We start from the raw sequence: 16,034 nt of genomic DNA on the forward strand, positions 1-16,034 counted from the left end.
AAAACAAGTAAACTTGATACCAAAATTGTTCACTCCGTAATGTAGCAAAATACTGTTCATGTCGACTGTAGCAAAATACTGTTCATGCAGCACTATAGCAATAACTAACTTCAGATCTGCACCTCAAACCCTTGTAAATTTCTTTATGCGAACACCCCAAATGAAACCCAGTGTGTTTCCTGAAGTGAAAACACCATTGATCTTCCTGACTGTGTCTTCCAACAGCAAAGAGAATGCTAGCAAAGAGGGATTCCATCCTTCAAGCCCGATAATCAGATATCCAACAACATAACATTAATCTTCATCCAAGCATACAAAAAAAAAAGCTCTTCCATTTCTTTTATAGTGTTCTCACAAGAGCTCAATCCTTCCTTTTCTCAATGTGGGATAAAACATAACTCCCTTTATGTACCTTATGTCTCCAATGTGTTATAAAAATAAAGGGAACTCTTTTAATTTAAATATTTCCCACAAACTATAGTCTATGCATTAATAAAGTTAAATATTTAAATTTAACTTTATAAAATGGCTTTATCAATGCATAACAAATCTTATCAATGATAAATAAGTTTTCCTGTCGATTTTAAACAATTACCATCGACATACCACTGTGACTGAATGTCCGGCCATGTCCAAGATGACTTACTATAAATAGTAAGTATCCGCAAAGTTGCCTCAGAACCCCTCTGAAAGACCTGCAACTGAAACTGTCTAGGCCAAATGGCCTCTAAGCCCCTTTAATGTCCTAGTTAGCCTACGGGACTGTGGGGAAATAGGCTAACGACAACATCATGCTATGAATGCTAGAAAGGGGACATTACAGTCCGCCCTTCCCAAAATTGCTTGTCCTCAAGCAATTTCAGCTCTGGATGCTGCAATATCTGCTCATTTTCCCAAGTAGCATCCTCGATAGGTAGGTTCCTCCACTTCACTAGATACTCCCTGATAGTCCTCCTGCGAAGCACCCTCTCCCTGGAGTCAAGTATGGCCTCAGGAACCAAGATAAGCTTTCCCTCATCATCAAGAGGTGGCAATACTACTGAAGGCACCACATTGTGACCCAATGCCTTCTTAAGGCATGACACATGGAACACATTATGCACTTTACTGTCTGCAAGCAACTCCAACTCATAAGCTACTTCGCCCACTCTCCTGATTACTTTGAACGGTTCATAGTTTCAATTTCTCTGCTCCACTCTTCTTGAGAGAGGACTGTTTATACGGCTGTAACATGAGGTACACCATATCTCCCACCTCAAAAGACCTCTCAACCCTGTGCTGATCAGCATATTGCTTCTGCTGATTTTGTGCTTTTTACAAATTTTCCTTCAAGGATCGCATAATGTCCTGACACTCCTGCAAAGTATCCTTGGCCTTAGGCACCCTGCTGTCCCCAAATAACAAATCCAAAAAATTAGGAGCATCATACCCGTACAGTGCCATAAAAGGGGACATTTGAATAGACATATGGAAAGAGGTATTATAGCAGTACTCCCCTAGATGTAGCCACTTCACCCAAGCCTTCTGCTCTCTTGCAATGTAGTTTCGAAGGTACCCCTCAACCCATTTGTTCACTATCTCTGTCTGCCCATCAATTTGGGGGTGGTAGCTGGTACTCGGAGTGAGCTCTGTTCCACATAACCTGAACAACTCCTACCAAAAGTGGCTCATAAATTTGCTGTCTCTGTCACTGACTATGCTCCGTGGTATCCCATGTAGCCTGAATACCTCTCGAAAAAATAGTTCTGTTGTTTGTGCTGCTGAATATGTAGACGAAATTGCAAAGAAATGTGCAAATTTTGTCAATCTGTCTACCACAACAAAGATACAATCCTGACCCTGTACCTTGGGGAGGCCTATGATAAAATCCATGGAAATGTTATCCCACTTCTTCTCTAGTATGGGTAGGGGCTGTAGTAAACCACCCGGAAAAGAATGTTCCTGTTTGTTCTGTTGACACATAGGGCATTCCCTCACAAACTGAAGCACCTCTGATTTGAGTCCTTTCCAAGTGAAGTGCTCTCTCACCTGCCGATATGTCTTAAAGAATCCAGGATGTCCTGCCATTGGTGAATCATGAAACACCCTCAAAATTTTATGCTTCATAGCAGACCCGAGTACTAAATAAATCCTTTCCTTGTAGATGATCAGATCATTTACGACAGTGTATCGACTATCTTGAATAGCTCCCTCAATAATGGTAGACGCCCAACTATACTTAGCATATTCCGGCAGGATCATCTCACTCCAATCATCCATGACTATCCCAACAACAAGCAAATGAGGCCTTCTAGATAAAGCATCTGCAACAATATTTTTCTTCCCTTTGACATAGGCTATGTCGAAATCATAGGCCTGTAATTTACTCACCCATTTCTGTTGCCTGTCATTAAGGTCCTTCTGTCCAAGGAAATGTTTCAAGCTACTATGATCTGTTTTTACTGTGAACCGTCTTCCCACTAAGTACTGCCTGAACTTAGCTAGCGTGTGCATCATTGCTAGCATCTCTTTGTCGTAGATGCTGTAGGTTCTCTCCACACCTCATAATTTTCTACTCTCATATGCGATGGGATGTTTGTCTTGCATGAGAACAGCTCCTATGCCCTCTCCTGAGGCATCACACTGCAACTCAAAGGGCCTGGTGAAATCTAGAATGGCTAAAACAGGACATGTACTCATCAGCTCCTTAAACCTGTCAAAACAATCCTGAGCCCTCTCTGACCACTTGAAACTATCTTTCTATGTCAAATTTGTAAGTGGTGCTGCTATCTGTGAAAATCCCTTCACAAATTTGCGGTAGAACCCACAAAGCCCGAGAAATACCTTGAGTTGTGAAGTGTTCCTCGGTGGTGGCCAATCCAGAATGGCCCTGATCTTGTTTGGGTCAACCCAAACACTTCTTGCACTAATAATATGCCCTAGATAGAGCAACTCTGTCATCCCAAACTCACATTTACTCATCTTGGCATATAATGACTCCCTCTCTAGAATACTGAGCACTGTATCAATATGCTTCAAATGTTCCTCCCAAGTACGGCTGTATATCAGTATATCATCAAAAAATATCAACACAAACTTCCTCAACTGATCTCTGAACACTCTATTCATACAGGAATGGAAAGTGGCAGGGGCATTTGTCAACCCAAAGGGCATGACTAAGAACTCAAAATGTCCATAGTGGCATCTAAAAGCTGTCTTCTCCACATCCACCTCTCTAACCCGTATCTGATGGTAGCCAGATCTCAAATCAATCTTGGAGAAGTAGCATGCACCATGCAATTCATCAATAAGCTCATCGATGTGTGGGATAGGGTATTGATTCTTGATTGTCTTCTTGTTTAGCTCCCTATGATCAATGCACATCCTCATTGTACCATCCTTCTTCTTCACCAATACTACTGAAGAAGCGAAAGGACTTTTTCTTGGCCGTATGTGCCCCATGTCAATTAACTCCTTAATTGCCTTTTCTATTTCATCCTTACATCTCTTCAGATGGCGGTAAGGTGTGATGATAACTAGCTTAGCCCCTTCCTCTAATTCAATAACATGCTCGATTCCCCTATCTGGGGGTCTCCCTGGAGGTATCTCACCAAACACCTTAGTATGTTTGGTTATTATTTTTTGTACATCAGGTGGATACTCTTGTTTATGCTGCTCTGTCATCTCAGGCATTACTCTAAACTCTGCTGCCCACTGCACCTGATCATGTCTAAAGAAACTCTGCATCCGCTTGAGTGACACCACTCGAAGTCTCCCATCTGACAAACCTCTGAGCACTATCTTCTTACCATTTGCCTCAAACCTCATTTCCATTTTCTCAAGGTTAAATGTAAACTCTGGAGAAGACTTCATCCAGTTCATCCCAAGCACCATATCCTGATCACCAATGTTGACCACAAAGAAATCTCCTGTCATGTCATAATCTCCCAAATGAAGCTGCAAGTTGGAGATTTTCCTGGTACATTCAATTTTGAAGCCATCGACAACCATCACCTTAAATCCCCTATGCTCCTCTGTATGTAGCCCTCTGCATGTCACAAACTTCTCATCAATGAAGTTATGTGTCGCCCCTGTATCAATGAGTGCCACAACTCTCTGTCCATCCAAGGTTCCCCTAACTCTGAAAGTGACGGCCTCCTGTATACTTGAATCCTGAGCTATTGTGCTATCATCGCGTGCTTCCTCCTATGAAGAACTATCATCATCTTCATCTGATTCGGATGACTGCTCTGAATCTCCATCTACTGACTCTTCGGCTGAAAAGTACTCCATCTGCTTAGCTTTTGCTTTCAATGGACACTTATGTGACAAATCCCAAGGCTCCCTGCAATGAAAACAAAGCTTCTTCTTCCTGAGATCATTAAGTGTCTCATTGTCCAACCTCTTACTTTCCTCCTTAGCTGGCTAAACCTCTTTATGAAAAGGTTTCCTATCCTTATCTTTCCTTGAAGGGAAACTCTTTGCCTGGAATTTATTTTTTGAAGATGAAGAGGAATCCATGTCACGAGCTTTCTTAATGGCTTCCTACAAAGTGGGAGGGTTGAGAGCTTTAATCCACCCTCTCAATGGATCAGCTAACCCATCCATAAATAGAACTAGTATCCTCCGTTCAGATACATCTGTTACTAACACTGCAAATTTTTGAAACTCTGAAATGTATGTTTCCAATGATCCCCACTGTTAAAGCTGAGTTAACTCCTTGAAATGGAGTTCTGGATCCTTCCTATCAAAACGTTCAATCAGCCTCTCTGTAAACTCCACATATGAGGTAATGTGTGCATGTCCCATAGTGACCATACCATGATGCCACCACTCGTGTGCTAACCCATCCAGATGAATTGTTGCGTACTTAATAGCTTCTTCCTTAGGCACAGGGTTCAATTGAAAGTATGTGTCAAGCTTTTGAACCCAAGCTCTTGCTGTAGAATTTCCTGAGCCATCATAATATGGTAACTCAAGTCTCCCTACTTTCTTCCGTAGCTCATAGCTCTAGTTCCTGTCATGTCCACGTGGCATATGTTTCATCCGCACATACATATACTCCCTAAAGGTAATTGCAACAATAAAATCTGGCCCTCCGACTTCCCAATCTCTCCTCAACTGGTCTTGTATATCAGTAATCTGGGGCTCTGGTACAAGCTGCTTTGGAGCTCTAGGAGGAAATGTAGGAATCATGGGCCTTGAACTCACTGTCCTAGCTGTATATGAGCAATGTTAGTATGCTAATAGAAACCAAATTTAAATAAAGCTTCTACAAACTAAACAAAATTCATAAACTTCAAGATAGACTAAGATGAGCTCTTAATTGAGAATATGAGCCATTAATGGACTCTCTCAATAAGAAGCTCTCTTGTTGAGTAGCTTTATCTAAATGGATAGGATGTATGCTCAATATGCTTCCAAAGGCTTCAATGGATGATTGTGGATTTTTGGTGTGGATAGATGGCTTTAGTATGGATTTGGCTCTCAAAATAGCATTATAACTTTACTTCATGGATTGTGTTATTTTACAAAGGGGAAGGATCCAATTTATAGGCAAGAGGCTTGAGGGATTGAGGGCTAAGATGCAAGGATGGAAAAAAGCTTATGGAGGGCTCAGATTGCATGAGAGGAGAGCACATGGATTGTGCTTCCTTATAGCCAATCAAGGAGTGACACATGTCACATGGTGAGAGGATGGAGGAAAGGGGAAGGATGAGTCAACAAAGGAGGCTCAAGGGATAAAATCTTCATAAAGACCCTCATAATGATTTCTAAGAGCAATAAAAGGGCTTGTAAGAGTCATTTATGACCTAGTGGACTTCATAAAGTTTTATGGTTGAGATATTTTGAGGGTGATGAGAGCAAATTCGACTTGGACTTGATTAGGAAGGTTTTAATCTTGCTTAGGCTTGTGCAAATGATTAGAGGATGGATTAGGATGGTTTAGGATTAGCTTAGGGATAGGCAAGTGGATAGCTTTTAATGAGGGTGGGTGAAAGAGGAGATATTTGTTAACTTTGGCTTGGGTTAGTAAGTCTTAACCCATGTTTAGGGAATGTGACAAGGTTAGGAAGGGATTATGATTAGGTTTAAAGACATCTTCTAGAAGAGTCTAGACTTTGGATGAGGATAAAGACTTTCTAGAATAGTCTAGAATTTCCTAGGATGAGGATGAAGACTTTCTAGAAGAGTCTAGAACTTCTTAGGGTGAGGATAAATTAGATTTTTAGGAAATAAATAAAGTTTTATTTATTTCAAGGGTTTGGGTTGAGGAGATATTTATTAAAACTTTTTTAATAAACATGAGGATTAATATTTGATTTTAATTAAATATTTTGAGTTGGGGTTAGGGGTAGGAAATGATGGGATTAGCCTTTAATCAAAATTAAAGAAGGATTAGAAGATTTTGGAAGAGGTTATTGGTCATAAGGAAATTGGCCAAGTTTTGGGAAAAAAATAATTTTTTTATTTATTTTAGGATTTTTGGTCAATTTATTAATTAAATAATTAATAAATAAGGAAATAATGTTTAAATAAGATTTAAACATTTTTGGGAGGGATTCCTTAATTAAATATTTTTAATTAAGATAAAAGGATTTAATGGCATAAAAATTAATTAATTAATTAATTAAATAATTAATTAATTAATAAATGATGATGTCATCAGGAATTTTTCAGAAAATAAAAATACTTTATTTTCTAAAGGATTTTTAGGTGTCTACATTTTGCCCCTCTTTGATGTGATGCCGCAAGTGGCATGACATCAAAGATAAGAAAATAAGATGCCCAAGGCTAGAGCAGAAGAGGAGAGAATGGACTGTGAGATGCCCCCTCAAGAAGGCAGCGGGGAGAGAAAGCGAGGCTTGGTGGCTTCTTGAAAAATACAAGAATCTGGGATGAGCAAGGAGACTCAAATTGGATTAAGAGAAGAGGTTTAGTTAGCTCAAACTCTTACTATGGGAGAATGATAAAGGGAGAATCAGAGGCACAAGAGGAAGCAAGCTTAAGATCTCAGGGATTGCAGAGGATGAAGGAGCGGAGCGCTATAAAAAAGAATCCAGGATAGCGAGATGGATGAGGGGATTATAAAGCTGATGCAACAGGATTTCAAAGAGTTAGATTGGCGGAAGATGGGTTTCGGAGATCCCTAGGACTAGGATTGTGGATCTCGAAAGATGAGGCTTGGTGGGTTGATTTGGATTGGTGGATCCCTAAGACTAGGATTGTGGATCCCTAAAGCTAAGAGTGACGAGTGATTCAAAGAGATACTGATGCATCAACTGGGGTAGGAGAGACAGATGCTAGATATGGATGGGGGATAATGGAGATGAAGGAAAACCATTGAAGCTTTTTGAGCAGGGGTATACTTCAAAGAGAAGTACCACCATGTAGTTGAGCACTAGATTTGCTATATGACTATTGGTTAATTGCCAAGGTTACCAAGAACATCAAGGCCTTTTCACCAACCATCCAGAGGATTGACAAAATAACCCAAAACAAACACACAAGGATTGCCCCAGCATCACACATGAATCCTAGAGGAAGCAGCGTGGAAATGACACTGGAGAACCCACAAGCAGAAAAGAAAAACAAATGAAAGACTTGATCAAGACCTTACGTTCTAATTGCCCCATTCGTAGCATACCATGATATGGAAGATCGTGGCAACCTTGAGGAGGGAACAAGGAGATTGCTTGGAAAAGATACTTCAAGACCCAAAAGGGAAGATCCCAAATCAAAAGAAAGTGAAAATCCAAAAGAGAGCCGTTTGCCAACAAGATGGGTAGGACAAGGTACTAACGGACCAAGATCAGACATGAGGAAAGCTATATCCTGCAAGGACCTATCGGAGAGCACCGAAGCTGGTGGATTTGGATGAGTGATGCGTCTGGCAAGCTGAACTAAGAAAGATAACACTTTGGTGATAGGAAATCTAGCTAAAGGATGCATTGGAATAGCTAACCAAGATGTGTGATGGGTGCAAGATGTTGATCAAGGATGAACTGACACGAACGCTGGATAGATACAATGGTATTAAGCTAAAGAGGATGTACAAGCTGATGGACCAAGATATGTTACAAATGTACAAGTTTGTTCATGTTTTGGTTTTTGTGAGATGGAAATGTTTGTGAAGGATGGGATGTCTATAATAGGTGATAGGTGGATAGATAGATGGTTTGCGAAAAGCTTAAGTGAAAATGGGGTTTTGTGTGTGCACGTGATAGTATACAAGCTAGGATAGAAGATTATTTATAGGCTGGAATATGGTACAAACCTTGGACAAGATTCGGATAGACAAGGTATGGTACAAGATTTACAAGGTATAATACAAGCTTTGGTACAAGATTTACAAGCTGTACAGGAGGTATTTACAAGCTTCATCAGATTTTGGATATTTGGTTGGAACACCAAGGGAACAAGCAAGTGTGTCTTATGGGATGGTGGGTGAATGGATGACGGATAGGATAGTGATAGATAATGGATTAGTCTTTAGTACACAAGGCGCCTGAATTACTAGGTTTTCACCAAGGTACCTATCCAAGGTGCTTGAATTGCCAAGTTTTCACCATTGGACGCTTGTTTCTCTTTACTATTTTTTTCTTTTGTATTTTTCAAAAGATGGGTATACCAAGGATCTTCAAGCATAGAACTTCTTGAGATGAATGATGTTAGTAGGATCATTCAAGAGTTCTCCTTCTGGTGTAGATAGCTGATAAGCTCCGAAGCCAAAGGAAGCAGTGACAACATAAGGACCAAGCCATGTAGGTTCAAACTTGCCTTTCTTTTCTCGATCTGCTTGGACTTTCATGTTTTCTTTAAGGACCATGTCACCTGGCTGAAAGTGTCGTGGAAGCACCTTCTTGTTGAAATTCCTTTTGAGACGAGTTTGGTAGACTGTGAGATGATCATAGGCTTGTTGTCGCTTCTTGTCTAAGAGATCTAGCTGGGTGAGCCGAGCTACTCTATATTCTTCATCTGATATTTGCCCTTGCAAAGATATGCGCAAGGAGGGAAGTTCAACCTCTATAGGTAGTACTGCTTCGGCACCATAGACTAGGGAGTATGGAGTTGTGCCTGTGGATGTACGGAAGGAAGTTCGATAGGCCCATAGGGCTGGATTTATTTGTAGGTGCCAATAACGGTCGGAATCATTGACAACTTTCTTTAGAATTTTGAGGAGGGTTTTGTTAGTTGCCTCTGCCTGGCCGTTACCTTGTGGGAAATATGGGCTAGAAAAGCGGTGATGGATGCGGAGGGAAGTGCATAATTCTTCCATGTTGAGATTTTCAAAGTTACCTCCATGGTCAGTGAAGATGGTGGATGGGATGCCGAAGCGGCAAACAATGTGGTACAAGATGAACTTGGAGACCTGAACTCCTGTAGCTGAGACTAGGGGGACTGCTTCCACCCATTTAGTGAAATAGTCTGTAGCTGTTATTATCCATTTATGTCCATCAGATGAGAGGGGTGTGATAGTTCCAACTAGATCAAGGCCCCAACAAGCGAAAGGCCAAGGTGGTGCAATAGGCTGTAGATCTTGTGCTGGAGCGTGCACAAGATTTGCATGCTGCTGACATGGGAGACACTTTCTGACAAAGTCACAGGAGTCTTCTTCAATGGTAGGCCAATAGTAGCCTGCTCTAAGGATTTGTCACGCTAGGACAATACCACTCGTGTGGGCACCGCAAAGTCCAGAGTGTACTTCCTTTAACACCATCGCAGCCTCATTTTGGTCTAAACATCGAGATAGAGTATCGTGATAACCCCGACGATATAGGGTATTGGCTATGATAACATAGCGGGATGATTTTCGGATGAGGTTCTGGCATTGGGTACGTGTGAGGTGAGGGGATATGATACCATCGTTAAGGTAAGCATGAATCTCATGGTACCAAGGGGATTGGGGACCAACCAAGATACAAACACGGTTTGAATCCTCATTCGCATAGGCGGGTGTGAGGAGCTGCTCCACTAAAAACTCATACTGTGTAGCTACTTGGGGAATTTCCAAGAGTGAGCCTATAGTAGCCATAGCATCTGCTGCTTTGTTCTGTATTCGAGGCACTTGTTTAAACTGAAGCTTTGTAAAATGTTGGGTTAGTTGATCAACTAGCTCTTTGTAGGGTAATAGCTTTTCATCTTAGGTTTGATATTCATTTAGGGCTTGCTTGATGATGAGCTGAGAATCGCCAAAGATTTGTAGCTCAACAATGTTCCATTCTACAGTTATCTTTAATCCTGCTATGAGGGCCTCATATTCAGCTATATTGTTGGTGCTAGGGAATTGTAGCTTGAAGGCTTTTGGAATGTAATCTCCTTGAGGTGTGACCAACAATATTCCTGCCCCTGATCCATGAGATGTGTATGAGCCATCAAAATAAAGTTTCCATGGGAGTTGTTCTTCAATTAGACAGATATGCTCATCTGGAAATTTTGTGATCAACGGATAAGCATCTATTAGAGGTGCATCAGCTAGGTGATCTGCTATAGCTTGCCCTTTGATTGCCTTTCTATCCACATACTGGATGTCAAATTCACTAAGGAGCATAACCCATTTGGCCAAACGGCCTGTAAGTGCTGTTCTAGAGAGCATATACTTGAGAGGGTCAATCTTGGAGACTAGTTGGATGGTATGACTTAGCATGTAATGGCGAAGCTTTTGAGTTGAGAAGACAACTGCCAAACAAGCTTTTTCCATAGGAGTGTAATTGAGTTCATAACCAACTAGGGTTCTACTGATGTAGTAGATGGCTCTTTCTCTTTTGTAGTCATCAAGCTGTGCTAGAAGTGCCCCTAGAGCAGTAGGTGTTGTTGATATGTACAAAATTAGGGGACGACTAGGAATTGGTGGAACCAAGATAGGGGGATTGATGAGATACTGCTTGAGATGGTCAAAGCTGTGCTGACATAAAGGATCCCACTTGAAGTTCTCATCCTTCTTTAGTAAATGTGAAAATGGTGTACACTTATCTGCAAGCTGGGAGATGAAGCGCCGAACAGATTGGAGCTTTCCTTGAAGAGAGCGAAGTTGTCGCAGTGTCTGGGGAGGAGGCATGTCTAAGATAGCCTTGACCTTCTTGGGGTCGATCTCTATAGCTCATTTAGAAACTATGAAGCCTAGAAGCTTGCCAGATGTGACCCCAAAGACACATTTCTTGGGATTCAGCATGAGATGATATTTGGCTAACCTATCAAAGACTTTCTCCAAGTTAGCAAGATGATCCATGAAGGTATGAGACTTGACCAAGATATCATCCACATAATCCTCCAAAATGCTATGGATGAGATCATGAAAAATGGCTGTCATAGCTCTTTGATAGGTAGCCCTAGCATTCTTTAGGCCAAAAGGCATCATGTTGTAGCAAAAGGTTCCCCAAGGGGTAGTGAATGTTGTCTTATGCTGATCCTCTTCTGCAATCTTGATTTGATTATACCAGAAAAATCCATCCATGAGGGACAAAATTTCATGTCCAGCTGTAAGATCTACAATCATATCTATGTTGGGCAAGGGAAAACATCTTTTGGACAAGCTTTGTTAAGATCTCTAAAATCAGTGCAGATTCTGATGTCACCGGAAGGTTTAGTGACAGGGACCATGTTGGAGATCCACTCTGAGTAGTCGATAGGTCGGATAACCTTAGCAACTAACATTCTTTCTAATTCAGCTTTGACCAATAATGCCACCTTGGGGTGCATTTTTCTAAGCTTTTGTCTGACGGGCTTGATCTTTGGATCAACTGCAAGATGATGAACTAAAAGCTTTGGATCAAGTCCTGGCATGTCGTGATATGACCATGCAAATCGGCCAATGTTCTCTCTTAAGACCTCAAAGAGGAGGTCAGCTTGGTCTTGTGATAGGGATGCAGCAATGTGAACAAGTCTGGGGATCTCTGAAGAACCAATGTTGACTTCTCGAGTATCCTCAATTAGAATAGAAGACACCTCTGGTCGATTATCTTGAGGAGGCAATGCTAAATCCTCATGTTCTTCTTGTGGCTCTGGATTTTCTTGCTAAGGGGTTCTCTTCGTTGCCTTAGCTAGTCTCAGATTCACCTTAGTTCCAGTTTTGGGTGTATCGGAACTAGGTTGGGGATTTTTTCCAAAATACCCCTTGGGATCTAGCTTGTAGATATAGGTAGAATCTGGCTTTGTTTTCTTGTGAGGAGTTTCAGCTCCCATGAATCTTAGAAGTGCCTCCTCTGATGTGAACTCATCGATGTGTATGACACTTGGTTGGTCCCAATCTATGAGTTGTGGATGGGCGAGTGGTAGGTCAATGAGGTGGATGGATAGTTCTTGGAGAACAGAGTCTCCGAGGGAGATTTGGTCTAGGATATCGTCGTAGGCTCTCTTTTCAACTTCCTCAGGAATGTCTTCAATTTCGACAAGGTTGCGGTGAATGTTTGAAAAAGCGTGATCGTTCTCATTGGTGCCCCCAGTTGTGGGTATGCCAAAGCCAAGACCTGACTTCGATTCCCACTTGTGTGCGTCGATGGGGCACTGCATGCCTCTTTCTTCTGGTCCTAGACCACCACCTTGATAGTTCCATTTGTCAGTGATGAGCTTATGTTCTTGGGGATACTTTTGGCTAAAGTGATCAAGGCGTGCTTGATTTCTTTGAGGTGCATCCTTATGTAACCATTTGTTGATATCTGGAGTGAGCTCCTCATGAAGAGGGATTTTCGAGGATACAAAGGTTGTTGGGCCAAATTGTTTGTATCGAGGAGGTGGAATTTCCTTAGCTTTGTGATATGTCGGTTGTCCATGGGCATGTGGATCAAGTGGGAGTGCCCCGACAGCAAATGCATCTGACAGACTATACTCTCCACAACCTTTGTTATTGATCTTCACAGTAGACAGGGTAGAGGCAAGGATGGTTTCTGGGTCATTATAAGTGTGGGATGAGCTGGCGATGGATGTGCCGATATCAATTCCAGGGCAATGGTTTGTATATGAAGTTTCAACCACATTGCAGTAAGCAAAGGGTTCTGGATCGGCATGGATGGTTACCTCAGTGCCTTGATGCAAAAATTTGACGCACTGATGGTAAGTGGATGGAACGGCTTTCATGGCATGAATCCATGGGCGACCGAGGAGGATGTTAAATGGTAGGTTTAGATCAATAACATGGCAGAGTGTCTCTTGGATGACTGGCCCAACCTTGATTGGCAGCAAAATAGTTCCTTCTGTGGTTCTTTCCAAGTTGTCATAAGCTTTGATGGTGATAACCTCACTGATGATATCTGCCTCAGTATACCCAGCTTGTTTTATGAATTTTAGGGTGCAAATATTCAAGGCTGATCCATTATCTATCATTACTCTTTTTACAACAAAGTTGGATACCATGATGGCTATGCGAAGCGGAAGGGTGTGATCTGGGTCGACCACAGGTATGTCGATGGATTTGAACGATAGGGCACATGAGGATGAGAGGTGTCCAACAAGATTATGAAAATCAATAGCATTGATATCAGAAGGGACATGAGATTCTATGAGAGCACTGTCAAGGATGTTCTTGTACACAGGACTAGTGCGAAGAAGGTCTAAAATGGAGATTTGGGCTGGCATGTTCCCAAGGTGTTCCAAGATATTGTACTGGCTTTTTGATGGAGCTGATGGTGTTGGTGTAACAGGTGGGCCTACGATGTTAAATTGCGCTCTTCGAGTGGTGACTGCACACTCATTGTTTGGTCCTTGGATATTGATAACATTGACAGAAGGCTCTTTCTCGGATATACAACCTATAAGGCTACCATAGTCTATATAGGATGAAGTGTGGTCATTGTTCTTCCCATGCTGTTGGTTTGGCTGACGGTTGTTGGTGTTGTTGTTGTTGGTTTGGATAGGTGCTTTTCCAGGATTATGGTTGTGGTGTGGAGGAAAAGCATTTTGATAGATCTGTAAGCCTGCATTGGGAGAGGTTTGGGCACCAACAGTGATTTCCTTCCGATCAATGAGGTCCTGCACATAGTCTTTCAGTTTCATGCATCTGAGGGTAGTGTGACCTTTTACCCTATGAAATTTGCAGTACTCATTATCTTTGTACCATGCAGCTTTGGATTGGCTTGGGTCAATTTGCTGGGTAGGAGGAAATTTGATGAGGTTTTCTTTGACTAATTTCTCAAAAATGACATCCAATGGCTCACCAAGGGGTGTATAGCTTCTAGGTGTAGGTTGGAATCTAGGCTTTTGTCCTGCAGCTACATTGATGGCATTAGCTTGATTGCTAGACCCTTGAAAGTTGGGTCTTGGAGTGTGGTTTTGATAGCTTTGGTTATTCTGTTGTTGGTAGTTGATAGCTTGTTGATTTTTTGGTTGATATGGTGGGTTGGACTGGTTGTGAGAAGGACCAACAATATTCACATGTCTGGTGTCAGTGACGCCATCTGTTGCAACGTGCTTGTTTTTGTTCCAATACCTAGACTTGTCATTGGAATGTGATTGATTTTGGTTGGCTTCCTTGTAAAGCTTGACCACACCATCTTTAATGAGTCCTTGCTCAAGGATCATTCCTTTCTCTTTGATATCTTTGTAGGTTTGCAAACAGTTCATGGTCATGTGGTGAGCCAAGCTAGGATGGGCATTATCAATAAACATTTTCACAACATGGTGTTCTAGCAAGGTGCAGGATATGCGGGTGGTAAGGGTTTGCCATCTTTGCAGGTATTCGGCAAGGCTTTCTCTACCTTTTTGCTTGGTGTGGACAAGATCAACTATTGATAGCTCTGTTTCAACAAGATGGGCATATTGGGCTACAAATGTCTCAGATAATTCAGCAAAGTTTTTTATTGTACCATAGGGAATTCTATAAAACCATTCAAGAGCTGGTCCAGCTAAGCTTTTGGGAAAAAGGCGCAAGAGGAAGACATCATTGTATGCTACGTCTTGGCAGTGCATGTAAAATTCTTTGATATGTGTGACAGGGTCTCCTTTTCCTCTGAATTTGTCAAATTTGGGTACCTCAAAGTGTTTGGGAAATGGTGTCATGGTAATGGCTCTGTCAAATGGGTAAGGACACACATTCTCAAACTTGAATGTCTTCGGATCATTCCCTTCTTGGATGGCTTTCAGAGCTATCTTCATTTGCTCCCATTCTGAATTGATAGGTGATGGCTGGGGTGCCCCCAATGTAGGAGTGCCTTGAGGTAGGTATGTGTTGGATGGGGCCACTGAATATGGATGGCTATGAGGGATTTGCTGATAGGGATTGTACATTGTTTGGGCAGCTGCATGGTGGATGATAGGTTGCTGAGGGGGAGGTGGCGCATATTGCTGCATGTGCTGCGAGGCTTGCTGTTGATATGGGATTTGAGGTTGGGATTGAGGAACATAAGCTGGCTGTGGGATAAATGGATTGCTTTGTGGAGGTAAGGTATAAGATGGTTGAGAGGCTTGGGGAAAGGATCGGGGGGCTTGTGGGGTTTGACCAATATATGTGGGTTGTGCCCCCATTTGGGATGGTATCTGCAAATAATTGGTGGTTGGATGGGGTGGTGGATTACCTCCTAGAAGTGGCATTGAAAAGTAGTTGGTAATTGGAGGTAATGGATTAGTTGGTGGTGGAGGTGGTGGGAATTGAAAGCTTGGGAATGGAACTGATGGGGTTTGATAGCTTTGTGGTTGGATTTGGAAGCTTGGTAGAGTGGTGGCAGGGGCTGGGGTCACTTGAGAGCTTGGTAGAAAATTTTTAGTAGCTTGTGGGATTTGATAGCTTTGTGGAGTGAGGGTAGTAGCTTGTAGATTTGTGGCTAATGGTATTGAGCTCCCAAGACCTAATGGAAATGATGGGATTGTGTGTTGGGCTGCAGTGAACAAGCTGGGGGTGATGAAAGGTTGATTACTTGGCCCCATGGGTGGCATCCCTGTTGTATATTGCTGAGGTTGGCCAAAGATGCTAGCACTGATTTGAGAGATGGGTGGATTTGGAAGGCTGGGTTGGGGAGCAGCAGCAGCAATAGTGAAGGGGGTGAACGGTGAGCTGTTTTGGGTAAAGGGGGTTTGGAGCGGAGAGGTATGAACCAAGGATGGAGTGGTGGTGGCTGGGTTGGCTT

The sequence above is a fragment of the Cupressus sempervirens genome, chromosome 2, assembly GCF_028749045.1.
Source record: "Cupressus sempervirens isolate cs-2001-9-10 chromosome 2, ASM2874904v1, whole genome shotgun sequence".
Taxonomy (NCBI): domain Eukaryota; kingdom Viridiplantae; phylum Streptophyta; class Pinopsida; order Cupressales; family Cupressaceae; genus Cupressus; species Cupressus sempervirens.